Consider the following 13,764-nt stretch of genomic DNA (forward strand, 5'->3'; position numbering starts at 1 on the left):
AGAGCACTAAATTAATGAATGAAGGGAGCCTACAGTATTAAAAGTTTTTACTGCCATATAACGCACTTCTTTTTGATAGCACGGTAGACTTACCGGTGGAGTATGAAAGCCATTTTTTACGCGTTTTTATGCTATGAATTGTTGAATTTGTTATAAAGTTTTCACGATTACATACGAGGAAGATTATTAATGAAAAATATACTGACAAGCCATGGGAATTATTTATTTTTTTTTTTAATAGTCCTACACGATTTTCTAGATTTGGCACCTACCATTATTCTAATTACTCCTTTTTGTAGTAGGAATATACTGTTACTATCTCTGAAATTTCCCCAGAATATTATTCTAAAACTCATTACCGAGTGGAAGTATGCAAAGTACATTGTTTTTATGATATTGATATTTACTGTCTTTTGCATAGATACGATAGCAAGACATATTGAATTTAGTTTGGAGGTAATTTCTTTAATATTATTTTTCCAATTTAACACATCGACTTTTAAGCAAATAATTTGGTTGTTGTTGTTTCTATAAGGGACCTATTGTTAATTATTGCGCTTGAAATTTGCGAGGTTGAGTTTGGACAGGATTTATATTGAATTATGTTAGTTTTGTTACAATTTAATACTAATTCATTGACTGAGAACCAGTCACATATTTTGAGGAGAATTTCCTCTGTAAAAGATTGGAATGTGTTGCAGTTATTGGCTATAATTACTATAGTTCTGTCATTTTCAAATAATATGGGATGATCTACATCTTTTATTAGGGTGGCAAAATCATTTATGAACACTAGAAAAAGTAAGGGATCTAATATTGATGCTTGAGGAATTCCGTTATTAATACTGTAACTTTTTATTACTGTACAACAATGTAGTTTTATTCTTAACAATATCTCTTCACTCTCGTCAACAATGGGATTTGCTCTCCACACAGTGACACAGTATTCGTTGGTGCACTCCACCGACGACAATGACAATTTACTTGGACTATTACGAACAACAATGAACTGTTAATCTTAACTAATATTTACAAAGCACTATTTACAAATCAGAACTGTCAGTTCTCAGTTCACAGTTCTTCTAGCTCAGTCACTCGAGTTCACAGTATCTCGAACCATAGACCTTCAGAGACAGTCCACTGTACTCGAACTCAGGTCCCTCCAACTGCGGTCCACTGCACTCGAACTCAGGCCTTCGGATGCTGACACAGTTGCGGACGCACACTCAAGTCGAACTCCGGTAGACAAGACTGGCTGGCTTGCTCTGTTCACTGGCTTACTGACTGAACTAATCATGAATCACACTCTGTCTGAGTTCACTCGCGTTTGATGACCACAGCGCGACGTAGCCTGGAAAGTTCCACGCGTGTCCAGAGATAGCACTCCAGAGAACAATCCAGATCCCTCTCCTCTCTGCCAGCACCAGATGCGCGCGCAAACTCCCTCGCCGCGTAGGCCCTTTCCCCTCTCTTCTCTCCGCCTCTCGCCGTCCCTCAGTGCTCCGTGGAGCCCGTGTCGACTTACGCGCGATCTGCTCTCTTGCGGGACGCTGATCGTGAGTTCGAATCTCGTTGCAGCTGTCACATTGCTCCCTCCTTAGGGCTGCTCGTCCCGGGCAGTCCCTTGGTAGGCTGCTAATCGGTCCAGATGCACCACCATCATCTTCCCTCGAGGTTGTCGCTGGATGCGGTACACCACGTCGTTGATCCGGGTCACCACGCGGTATGGTCCATCCCAGGCACGCTGCAGCTTTGGTGATTTCCCTTTGGTCCTGGTAGGTCGCCCACCTGGAATCCTCCAGAGTTGGCTAATCTGTCGTAGAGCACTTTCGTCCTGTCGCTGGCCATCTTGAGGTACTCTCTGGCCAGTTGATGAACTACATTCAACTTCTCGGTGAGTTCTGCCACATAGTCAGTTGCTGGTTGGTCGGCGCTGGGTGGCGTGCCAAACAGCAGATCACAGGGCAGGCGCAGCTCTCTCCCGAAGACCATGTTTGCCGGTGTCATCCCTGTTGTATCGTGGACCGAAGCTCTGTAGGCCAAGAGGAACAGTGGGACTCTGGCATCCCAGTCTCGTTGATGGTTGGACACCACCTTCCGCAGGTGCTCTTCCACGGTTTTGATATAGCGTCCCACCATACCGTCGGACTGTGGATGGAGGGGAGTGGTCCTGGTTTTATGCACCCCCAGACGCTCGAGAAATTCTCCCATCAGGTTGGATTCGAAGTTGCGCCCCTGATCGCTATGCAATTCCCGGGGCACCCCGAATCGGCAGATGAAGTTGTCAAGCAGCGCGTCGGCCACTGTCAAAGCCTCTTGGTTGGGAATCGCGTACACGTCTGGCCATTTTGTGAAGTATCCATGGCGACTAGCAGGTAGCGGTTCCCGCGATCCGTGACCGGGAATGGTCCAGCAACGTCGATGGCGATCCTTTCAAAAGGAGCTCCCACGTTGTACTGCTGCATGGCTCCCCTGCTGCGTGTCCTTGGTCCGCGACTGGCTGCACAGGTGTCGCATCTTCGGCACCATTATTACGTGTCGGTTCTCTGATGTAGCCAGTAGAACCTCTGTCTTAACTTGTCCAGCGTCTTGTTGGCTCCCAGGTGGCCTCCAGTCACTCCAGCATGAGTGTCCTCCAGCACTTCCTTCACCTTGCTCCTGGGCAGAACAAGTTGTTCTATGTGGGTTCTTCCATCGGCCGACTCCCAAATCCTCTTCAGAATACTGTCCTTGACAGTGAAGGATTCCCACTGGGACCAGTAGCTCTTGTAAGTGGTGCTACGGTTGGCGATATTGGCCCATACTGGTCTCTGGCCGGACTCCACATCCCGAAGTAGCTGTCCAATGTTTGGGTCCTCTAGCTGCTCCCTCCTTATGGTGGTGCCACCCCATCCTTGGCTTGGATGGGCAGCAATACTCGTACTGCGTGAGCGCCGTCTTGATTTTCCACTTCCCCTCCAAGGAGAGCTCGCTGGCCACGGATTGTCTTCGGCGTCCATCAGGAACACTTCATCCCGACCAAGACGGAGTATACGGCGCCGGACGTCCACCGTCGCATCGAGTAACCGCATGGCGTCGAGTCCCAGGACGACGTCCTCGGTGATATTGGCGACGAACACCCACATCTCCAGTTTCCTCTTCCCACAGGTCAGGTCCAGGAAGACCTCTCTCTGGATGGGCAAGCTCTCGCCTGAAGCAGTCCGTAGCTCGTATTGGCGCAGCGGCGTCCTCCCAGGTAGGCCACGCACGACGTCTGGTCTAGCGATAATGAGCATCGCCCCGGTGTCCACCAGTACTGTGCATGAACGGCATTTTATACGTCCTTCAGCAATCTGCCCATCGTCGCATCTTCTGTCAACCGGTTTCAGGACGAGCCGCGGGGTCGGTGATGATGACGCCGACGTGCTCCTCCTAGCATCGGCCCCCTCTCTCTCCTGGCTGTAGCCAGGTCGGTCGCAACTCCTCCGCAGGTGCCCAGGTTTACCGCAGGACCAGCAGATGGGCACCCGTCGTCCACGTTGCTCAGGCGACTGTTGGCTCCTCTCGTTGTCAGCCACCTCTCTCTCCTGCCGGTGGCCAGAGCGGTCGCAGTCCCTCCTTAGGTGTCCCGGTCTCCCGCAGGACCAGCAGGTGGGCGCCCGTCGTTTCCTCCGCTCCGTTGACTGTTGGCGCTCCTCGACGTCGGCCACCTCTCTCTCCCGCCTGTGGCCAAATTGGTCGCAATCCCTTCTCAAGTGCCCCGGTCTGCCGCAGGACTAGCAGGTGGGCGTCCGTCGTCTCCGCCGCTCCGTTGACTGCTGGCGCTCCTCGACGTCGGCCACCTCTCTCTCCTGCTTGTGGCCGGATCGGTCGCAGTCCCTTCTCAAATGTCCCAGTCTGCCACAGGACCAGCAGGTGGGCGTTCCTCGTCTCTGCCGCTCGGGTGGCTTCGGTAGGCGCCCCCCAGCATCCGTCACCGTGACGCTCCTGATCCAGTGCGGTGTTGAGACTCCCGCCGCCGACTTGGCCGCCTCCATCCTGAGGGCCGCCGGCAGAGCTGCGTTGATGGTGCGATGCTCTGCCAGGAGTAGCTGTTGTCTGATTTCGGGGTCTCGAACTCCGCTGCCGAAGGTGTAGGCCGCCTCTCCAGCGATGAAATCATTAGGTAAGCCCCTGAGGGCCTTGTGGGCCAGTTGTTCAACCGCCATCTCAAATTCTTGTAGGGACTCGCCTGACTGTTGGACCCTCGTTTTTAGTTGGGTCCTAAATGCTGCCGCAAGTTGATGGTCACCATAACGTCCCTCCAGGGCCGCCATTATCTCAGCGGCTGTCCTATCTTCTGGAACGCTGTGAAGAATCTCCGACGCCTGTCCCTGAAGCGCGGCCAGCAGCTGAGTGGTTTTCTCTGCTGGCGTCCACCCATTGTGCTCTGCGATGGCCTCGAACTGGCGACGGAATATCGCCCAAGACGTCGTACCGTCGAACTTCGGCGTCTTGACGTTGTGATGTCTGGCTGAAGGCGATGGTTCCGCAGGGCCACTATATAGTCCTCAACTCTGTGGCCGCTTCTTGCATGACACGTCGAACCTCCTCGGCAACTATCTGTTTCTGTTCTCTAGTCTGGCGATCCACCAACGCGAGGATGTGCTTGTTTTCTTCAGCATGTCGGTCCATCAACGTGAGTATGTCCTTGTTTTTCTCGGCGTGCTTGTCCATCACCTCACTCGTCTTGTCCAGCAACTCGCTCGTCTGCTCTTGACGACGCTCGGGATCGCGGATTTTGCCGTCGAAATGGTCTACCTCCTGTCTCAATTCGGCTACTGTCTCGTTTATAGTTGTAAAATTCTTGTTTAGGTAATCAAGATTGGCTTTGAGTTCGTCTTTCACGATAGAGACAATTCCATCTACGTGGGCCGAAACGCTTTCAATTTGCGTAGTGACGTCATCTTTCACTCCGCTTATGTTGCCTTTCACTTCGCTTATGTCACTTTTCATCTCCGTTTTCACTTCACTTATATCGTTCTTCAACTCCGCTTTTACGTCACTTATGTCGCTTTTCACCTCACTGATGTGTCTGTTCATTTCTTTGATGGCTTCCAGGATCTGCTGTAGGTTCTCCATTATGTCGATAATGTCCCGATTCTGACACCAGTGTAACTTTTTATTACTGAACAACAATGTAGTTTTATTCTTAACAATATCTCTTCACTCTCGTCAACAATGGGATTTGCTCTCCACACAGTGACACAGTATTCGTTGGTGCACTCCACCGACGACAATGACAATTTACTTGGACTATTACGAACAACAATGAACTGTTAATCTTAACTAATATTTACAAAGCACTATTTACAAATCAGAACTGTCAGTTCTCAGTTCACAGTTCTTCTAGCTCAGTCACTCGAGTTCACAGTATCTCGAACCATAGACCTTCAGAGACAGTCCACTGTACTCGAACTCAGGTCCCTCCAACTGCGGTCCACTGCACTCGAACTCAGGCCTTCGGATGCTGACACAGTTACGGACGCACACCCAAGTCGAACTCCGGTACACAAGACTGGCTGGTTTGCTCTGTTCACTGGCTTACTGACTGAACTAATCATGAATCACACTCTGTCTGAGTTCACTCGCGTTTGATAACCACAGCGACGTAGCCTGGAAAGTTCCACGCTTGTCCAGAGATAGCACTCCAGAGACCAATCCAGATCCCTCTCCTCTCTGCCAGCACCAGATGCGCGCGCAAACTCCTTCGCCGCGTAGGCCCTTTCCCCTCTCTTCTCTCCGCCGCTCGCCGTCCCTCAGTGCTCCGTGGAGCCCGTGTCGACTTACGCGCGATCTGCTCTCTTGCGGGACGCTGGTCGTGAGTTCGAATTTCGTTGCAGCTCTCACAATACTTCGCCATGTCGATGTGGATTTCATAGTTGTATTGATTTCTTTTTCCTCTCTATGAGATATGAGTGAAACCATTGGTGTGCAATGGTTTTAATTCCATAATAATCTAATTTGTCTAGCAGCATTTTATGATTTATACAGTCAAATGTTTTGGATAAATCACAGAAAATCCCTCCAACTTGTAATTTTTTATTAACTGCCTCCAGAATTTTTACAGTTAAACTAAATGTTGTATTTTCCGTGCATTTATTTTTCCTGGATCCAAACTTTTCTAGGAATAAAGTGTATTTTTTTAGATGATGATATAATCTTTTGTACATTACTTTCTCAAAGATTTTAAGGAAACTGGTAAAAGTGATATGGGTCTGTAATTTTCTGGAAACTTTGTTCCTTTTTGAAGATAGGAATAACTATTGAATATTTTAATCTGCCGATGAATATACCATTGAACATTGAATAATTACATAAATAACTTAGTGGCCCAGTTATAATATGTGAACTCGCCTTTAATATTTTGCTTGTTAATTCATCATAGTCTGAGTAGTTTTTTTGGCTTTAAATCTTTAATAATTGCAATTATTTCTTGTTTGTGTGTTGGAAATATTTGAATATCTGGGAATTTTGTTGGAAAATATTGTGTTAAAGTGTCTAAACTGTTAATAACACTATCTTGGGGGATATTGATGTTATGAGTTATTGTAAGAAAATAGGTTAAATATGTTTGTAATTTCATTTGAGTTGACGTTTTGGTATTGTTACATTCATGTATATAAGGGTATAGCTAGTTACTTTACTTTTCGATCGTCCAATTTCCTTTTTAATTATTTTCTAAGTCATTTCGATTTTGATATCAAAGTTTTGTATTGTTGTATTGTAGTGTAATTTTTTAGCTTTTTGGATAACATAATTTTTGTAGTGTTGTTTTAAGTTTTTGTCATTATTATTTCTGCTTTGTATGTATAATGGTCTCTTGGTTTTGCATAAGATTTTAATACCTTGTGTAATCCATCTATTTTGTATAATGTTGAATTTTTATACTTTACAGGAAAATTGGATTCAAAAATATTAGAAATGTTTTATGGAACTCGTTGAATTTACTGTTCATATCACTTTGACTATATACTGATTCCCATGTTTCATTTTTAAGATTTGTTTCAAAATTATTTAATGATTCACTGTTTATATTTTTGAATCTCACTTTAGTTGATTTTTTTGATGAGGTGTTAACTTATATTTAGGAGTTTAATATCATTATCCGCAAGACCATTAATTATTTGGGGTTGTTTAAGATATACCCATTCTTTCTTTTCCGATGAATATGTTGTCTGTTGCAGTAGCTGAATTCCCTTGTGTTCTGGTCAGAAAATTTACTGTATAAATTAAATTGAAAGATGATAACAATGAATTTAGTTGATCTCTTCTATTACTTTCTGTTAGATAATCGACATTGATGTCTCCGCAAATAATGCATTCACGTTTCAGTTTCTGTAAATATTCCAGTGTATTTTCCAATAAATGAATAAAATTTTCGTAATCTCCAGATAGTGCTGTATAAATAGACATATTGTGATGAAATTATATGTTTTATTTTCTAATTCAACAGCACAAATTTCTAAATCCCTGTCTTTGCAAAAATTGTAAAAATGTTTTTGAAATTAAGGTAAGATTTGAGAAATACACTCACGCCTCCATGCTCAAGAGTTTGTCTGCAGTAACTAGCACTTAATCTATATCCTTCCAGTGAGAGAGGCAATATTTTCTATTGTTTCATATGGTGTTCGGTAATACATAGCACATTCGGATTTAAATGTTCGGAATCTAAGGATGCATATGTTTATCAGTCTTATACTTCTTATATTCTGATGAAATACATTGATTGTTGTTGGCGTTACGATTTGTTGATTCTGTTTATTATTATTATTATTATTATTATTATTATTATTATTATTATTATTATTATTATTGTCTTTATTATTGTTATTATTTTGACTTTTTTATTTACCCTAAAAAAGGACAAGCCATATGACGGATTACGATAGGAATATTATTGTCACACTTGCCATGGTCACACTTAAGACTGTCAGCAATGAGACGCGTTAGCGAGTCCTTGCTTCGAGAATTCAAATGCAGTCCATAATTAGTGTATTCCTCTCTTACAATGGAAGATGTGTTTATAATATTAATGTGGGCCACGTCCCTCTCCAACTAAGAAAAGTCAATCCGCAGACTTACACTCTTAACTCTCCTATTCATCCACGGCTTGTCATGCCCCTGAAGAAAGGTTCACAAAACCCACTCCTCTGTGCAATGTTGTGTATATATCTCCATCAATTGTATAATTGAGGTCCTGTCTAGGCTGTTTCCTGCACCCACTATAATTACATGATGTTCTTATCAAGCGCAGATAGATCCCATTGAACAGAGAAGCGTTGGGTTTGAAAAAGCTGGTAACAGCATATTTCTCACCCAATGAAGCCTGGAGCCATGGCTGCTACCCATCAAAAATATCTTCCTCCTACGCTTGGGCTCCGATACTGAATTACGAGGTGCATCAGATTCAGGTGCTAGAAAATCGAGAACAGAGAATCTATTGCTCAGTTCCACTTCAGTACTAGAGGTAGCAACAGCAGCACTAGGAACAATGGAATTCTTCCCTGTACTCTTCAAATCACCTTAAACTCTGGTGATTTACTTCTAACTTTAGGCCTTGTAGATGTCAAGGCTGCTCTTTCCTCATTAGCAAGCTCTAATTTTCAGCGTAATTGGGTGATGGTTTCCGCTTGTTCCTGTACAATATCTAATTTATTTCAATATTTACATTTCCACTGACTATTTACATTTTCAGCATTAGTATTTGCTCAGTCCCAATGAAATCATATAATGCACTGCTTACAATTAACACCTTGACACACTTCGACTTGCACCATACTTATCTCACAAAATGCTCATTTTCACTTCACTTCAGTTCACTTCACTTCACTTCACTTCGCTTCGCTTATCTTCTATTATTCACACGTCACTGGCACATATACGCTTCTAGCTTTACTATACTTAACTAAATTAGGCCTAAACTTTAATAAGATACGAAATTGTATTATTCTTATATTTAACCTCACCTCTTACTTAATATATCACTTCATTTATCTTCTATTATTCACACGTTACTAGCACATACAATTCTAGTCGTTACTATACTAAACTATAATAAGACACGAAATTGTATTATTTTTATATTTAACTTCACCTGTTACTTAATATATTTAACTCTTTACAAGTAGTTACTAAACAGTTCAAGATTATAAAATATAAATATGTATAGCAAAAATCACTACAATACAATAAATTAATTAATATTGTGACAATGTGTCCGAGTAGGTTTTACACTGGTCAAGTATTCAATATGTCGGCCGGATCAGCTGATTGGGAGTCCAAAAACTAATATTCAATTTTAACTATTTTAGTTTTTAGGTACTTATAAAATTCATATATGTAACTGTAGGGACAAAGTTAAATATTTAACTTAAAACTAATTAAATTACTGTTTTATCTCTTTTTTTTAACAAATACGAGGCTTACTTTCGCTGCTTGAAGTACGTGACCAGTGCTGCCACTGTGTGAAATGATTATAACGTTTAAAATTACTGTAAAATGTTTTAGGTTTTCAAGCTCTTATCATTACCCAAGTGCAAAATATAGAGTAAAATGCCTTATGGTGCCCATATTTGCCTAACTTTCGCTATTGGAAGTGGCATGTTCTGAAATTAATTTAAAATATCAATGTAAATATCAATATATGAATATTATTGTGAATGTGAATTTTATTATGGGCAAGTAATATATATATATATATATATTTTTTTTTTCATTTCTTGTGTACGCTTTTAATTTGATGTGCTGTATAAAATGTCGTGTTAGGGTTTTGTCTTTTATATATCATATGAACTTGTAGTATATATTGTGTGGAAGTTTTGTTGGGATAGTGAATTCTTCGATGTTAAGAGGGCGTAATCTCCGAAATTGTTGCAAATTTGTATTACATGCTGTGATTTTCATGAAATTTAATAGTCTTAATAAAAATCTGGATTCCATCTGTTCCTGGTCTCAACAATTTGGTCTTAACCTAAACGCATGTAAATCACAGGCTATTCTGTTCGAGAACCATAGATTAATTCCTGCTGTCATTTAGAGCATCAGGACGGGCTGAAGTATACAATTGAGCGTCGTCTGCACATATTTGATATCTACAGTGCTTCAACGATTTAGAAATTCCGTTTATATAAACAGAGAACCCTGAAGAACTCCTGTGTTTACAGTCAGCCAAGATGAAAAATGATTATTAGATATGACACGCTGCTGGCACCAGTAAGGTAGGAGTGCATTCAGGTGATAACACTATCAAAAAGATGTAGCGTTTGTAGTTTAGTCAATAGTAGATCGAAGTCAACAGAATCAAAGACTTTGATGAAATAAAATTTAATGCGGCGCAACTAATTGAAAAACTGACAAGAAATCTTAATCAGCTGGCCACTTCACCCTTACTCATGCCTGACCAAAAGATAAATATATTAAATGAATATATCTGGCCTCAGTTGGTTTACCCCTTCCAATGTGCTCCTTTAAAAGATCTTAAAGTGAAATTTCTATCTGATATTGACAAATTAATTCGCAGCGCTCTTAAGGAAATAATTAACATACCTACTGACACCCCGGATGCTATGTTGTATGCACCAAGAAGATTGCGAGGTTTAGGAGTATTTAAAGCCCAGTGGGAAGCTTACCTTCAGCACTTTAATATTTGTCAAAGATTTTTACACGTTGACAACCCTCATGTAGCAGCCACTCGAAATCTTCCAAACGAAATTGAACATTGCATCAAACAATTACCAATTACCTTCGATTGCTCTGAACGTATTTCTTCTCAAAAACTAAGAAAAGCATTGCGTGAAGATTCTTTTCATCAATGGAGCAAATTGAAAAGTAAAGGTTTGGGAGTTGTTTTCTATTCTCACTGGAAGAAAGGTAATTCGTGGATCTCAACCAAAAAGGGATTTTCGAGCAGTCAGTGGACGCAAGCCATTAAGATGAACTGTAATACAATACCTGTACGTACTCTCCCTGGTAGAACTCTTGACTCAACCCGTTGCAGAAGATGCGACGAGCAAGAAACGCTTCCTCAGTCTTGGGTTTCTGCCATCTTGGAGAATTGCTCCGAATCAACAGACATAATACGGTTCGTTCTCTCATCGTAGCTTCAATCTGTCAGAATGCTTCCTATGAGGTTTATGAGGAGGTTGGTTGCGTCTCTTCTGATGGCTCTACTAGACGGGCTGATATCATCATAATTGATCGGCAGAAGGATAAGGGTGTCATTCTTGATCCCACAATCCGTTTTGAGATGCATGAGCAACAGCCACAAGAGGTGTGTCGTGAAAAACAAGTCATATATGAGCCTTGTTGTCAGCATCTTGGAGCACAATACCACATCACACATTGGACAGTTTTTGGGCTCATGTTCGGTGCCCGTGGCACGATCCCACGTGAAACTTTAAATCAACTTCAACAATATAAAATTTCTGATGCAACGATTGATGCCATAGGATCTCACGTGTTAAAATCATCCTTAGCTATAAATAGTAATCATTTGTACCCAACAAAATTTTTATTGTAAATGATTTCCTACGTTTTCTTATCTTAATGTGTTTTCTTTTTCTTTCCAAGTGTCGCAAAATTGTTTTCTTTACTTATTATTCTTTATGAATTGATTAGTAGGCCGATCTATTCGAACCCTTATTTAGGGCGGCTTTTGTTTCTACAACTTATCCAATAAAACTAGTATAACTTAGTAGTCTGTCGTTTATCCATGGTTGCACTTATGTCCTCAGTAACATTCAACAAGGCAGTAGAAGTGCTATGGCCATTTCTGAATCTGATTGTAAAGGGTCTAAAAGAATAAATTCGATTAGATAACCTGACGAATGCTTATGAATGATGCGTTCCAGGGCTTTAGATAAAACAGAAGAATGGAGATTGGTCTATAGTCTTTGGTAAAAGTAGATTAATTTGCTTCAGGAAGTAGATGTACCAAAGCTGTTTTCCAGAGTTGCGGATAAGCGGACGTGATAATTGGAGATTTGAAAATATGAGTTATTACGGGAAGCACGACATCGACTAACTTATTGATAAAGACTATGCTTATGTTATCAGTGCCTTGTGCTATAGATTTAATGCTTTTAAGAGCCCTCCTTACTTCAGAATCAATAATATACGAGAAAAAAATCGCTACAAAGAGGATGATTACCTAGGAAAGTATTGATTGTATTTAATTTTGACTATTTTTCAGGTCGTATAGTGGGAGGTGAGGTAAAGTATTCATTGAGTTTATTAAGTGGTATGTTTATAACTTCAGCTTCTGATGTCTTCTTCCCTACTCCCATATCACGTAAGTTATTCCAAAGACTGGATGGGTCGACGAGACTCAGGGCGTGGCGGTGTTTAGCATTCCTAATGCTTTGTGTGGTTCTGTTTCTAAGTATTTTATAGTTGTTTCTTTTCCACGAGGTCACAACTCAGCTGATTATGACCTCATACTCGACCACATGACATACAAAGAAGTATATTGTCATCTAGCATCCAAAATACTGCTGTTACACTACAAACTATATTGCGTTGCACAATGGCTGACAGACGACGTAAACATTGGTGGCAGGGGTAGGGAGAAAGATGCCGTATAATGAGGATACTTTGACTTCTGGGGATACATTGGTTACCACATCAAGCGTTTGTTAATATAGGCTTGGGCTGGTCGTCTTGGGACATGGAAAACTTTTGTTTCTCTAGTGGCTGCACTGGTAGTTTAATATTAAAATTGGCGGGAATGTGAGATCAGCTTGTGCATTCCCGCTCGAAGTGTGGTTGTTTATTGTAATGTATGTGAACTTGCGAGATTTTGGTCGCTGTAAAATTTCATGTTTACAAGGGTGAGTATTTAACATGTAGCAATTATTGCTATTGTATCGTGTCAGTGTTATCATTGAAAATAATTTCAATATTTATAATCGTAAATATCAATGATCAGTCTTTGTTCACTAGGCTAACATTGACCTGCTTCTGAGGTTATTTTGATTACTTGATCAATGATTCCCACCTGTATTGAAATCGGTAGGGAAACACCAAGTAATCAAGACATCGATGATGAAGATTCGTCTCCATCAACAACAGTGGTAGAAGCAAAATCTCTTACTGATAAACCTGAAGTTGCGTCCAATGTACAAGAAAAGAAAATGCACAACTACCTGCTGGGAATGTGACTGTGGATAAATATGTTATAACGAAGTTTTCTTCTCATCGCGGTGGGAGAGGGAACTATAAATACGTGTGTAAAATAACAGAAGTAGATCCTCCAGCAACTGTAATTGTAGGGCTGAAATCAATCACGAAAAACGATAAAAGACGATTTACAGTTGTTATGGAAGATAGTTCCGAAATTAAGAAGTAAGATATTGTTCAGTTTTTACCTAAACTATCTTTGAAAACTGACTCTGATGGCAAGGTTTTGTTTTAATTTGAAACAGACATATAAGATATTGAACATCAATATTTCAATTTCAATTTGAAACTAATATTGAATGTCTTAAACTTTAAGATTTTTTTACTGTTTACAATCATATATTTGTGTTATAAATGCGTTGATCTTAAATGATGGTTGTGTTTAGCACCTACAATAAATAACACATTTAAAAAACGAAAGTACTGCCATAAAAGAGGGGTTAATTTGAAATAACACTGAAAAAGTACTTCTAATAAAAATATCCCCAAACTATGTAGATATATCTTTGATCACGTGGTTTTTTTAAAGTATTTAATGTCTATATTTCTAACTTTGAGGTTGTGCAG

The 13,764-nt window shown here is 41.1% G+C and overlaps 1 protein-coding gene across 3 annotated transcripts in view; it reads left to right on the top strand.

Annotated features, from left to right (window-relative positions):
- LOC138711898 (facilitated trehalose transporter Tret1-like) overlaps nt 1-13,764 on the top strand; it is a 209,773-nt gene that overhangs the window by 117,441 nt on the left and 78,568 nt on the right. The gene's annotated exons all lie outside the window — the stretch shown is intronic.

Source organism: Periplaneta americana, chromosome 13 (assembly GCF_040183065.1).
Source record: "Periplaneta americana isolate PAMFEO1 chromosome 13, P.americana_PAMFEO1_priV1, whole genome shotgun sequence".
NCBI classification, from domain to species: Eukaryota; Metazoa; Arthropoda; class Insecta; order Blattodea; family Blattidae; genus Periplaneta; species Periplaneta americana.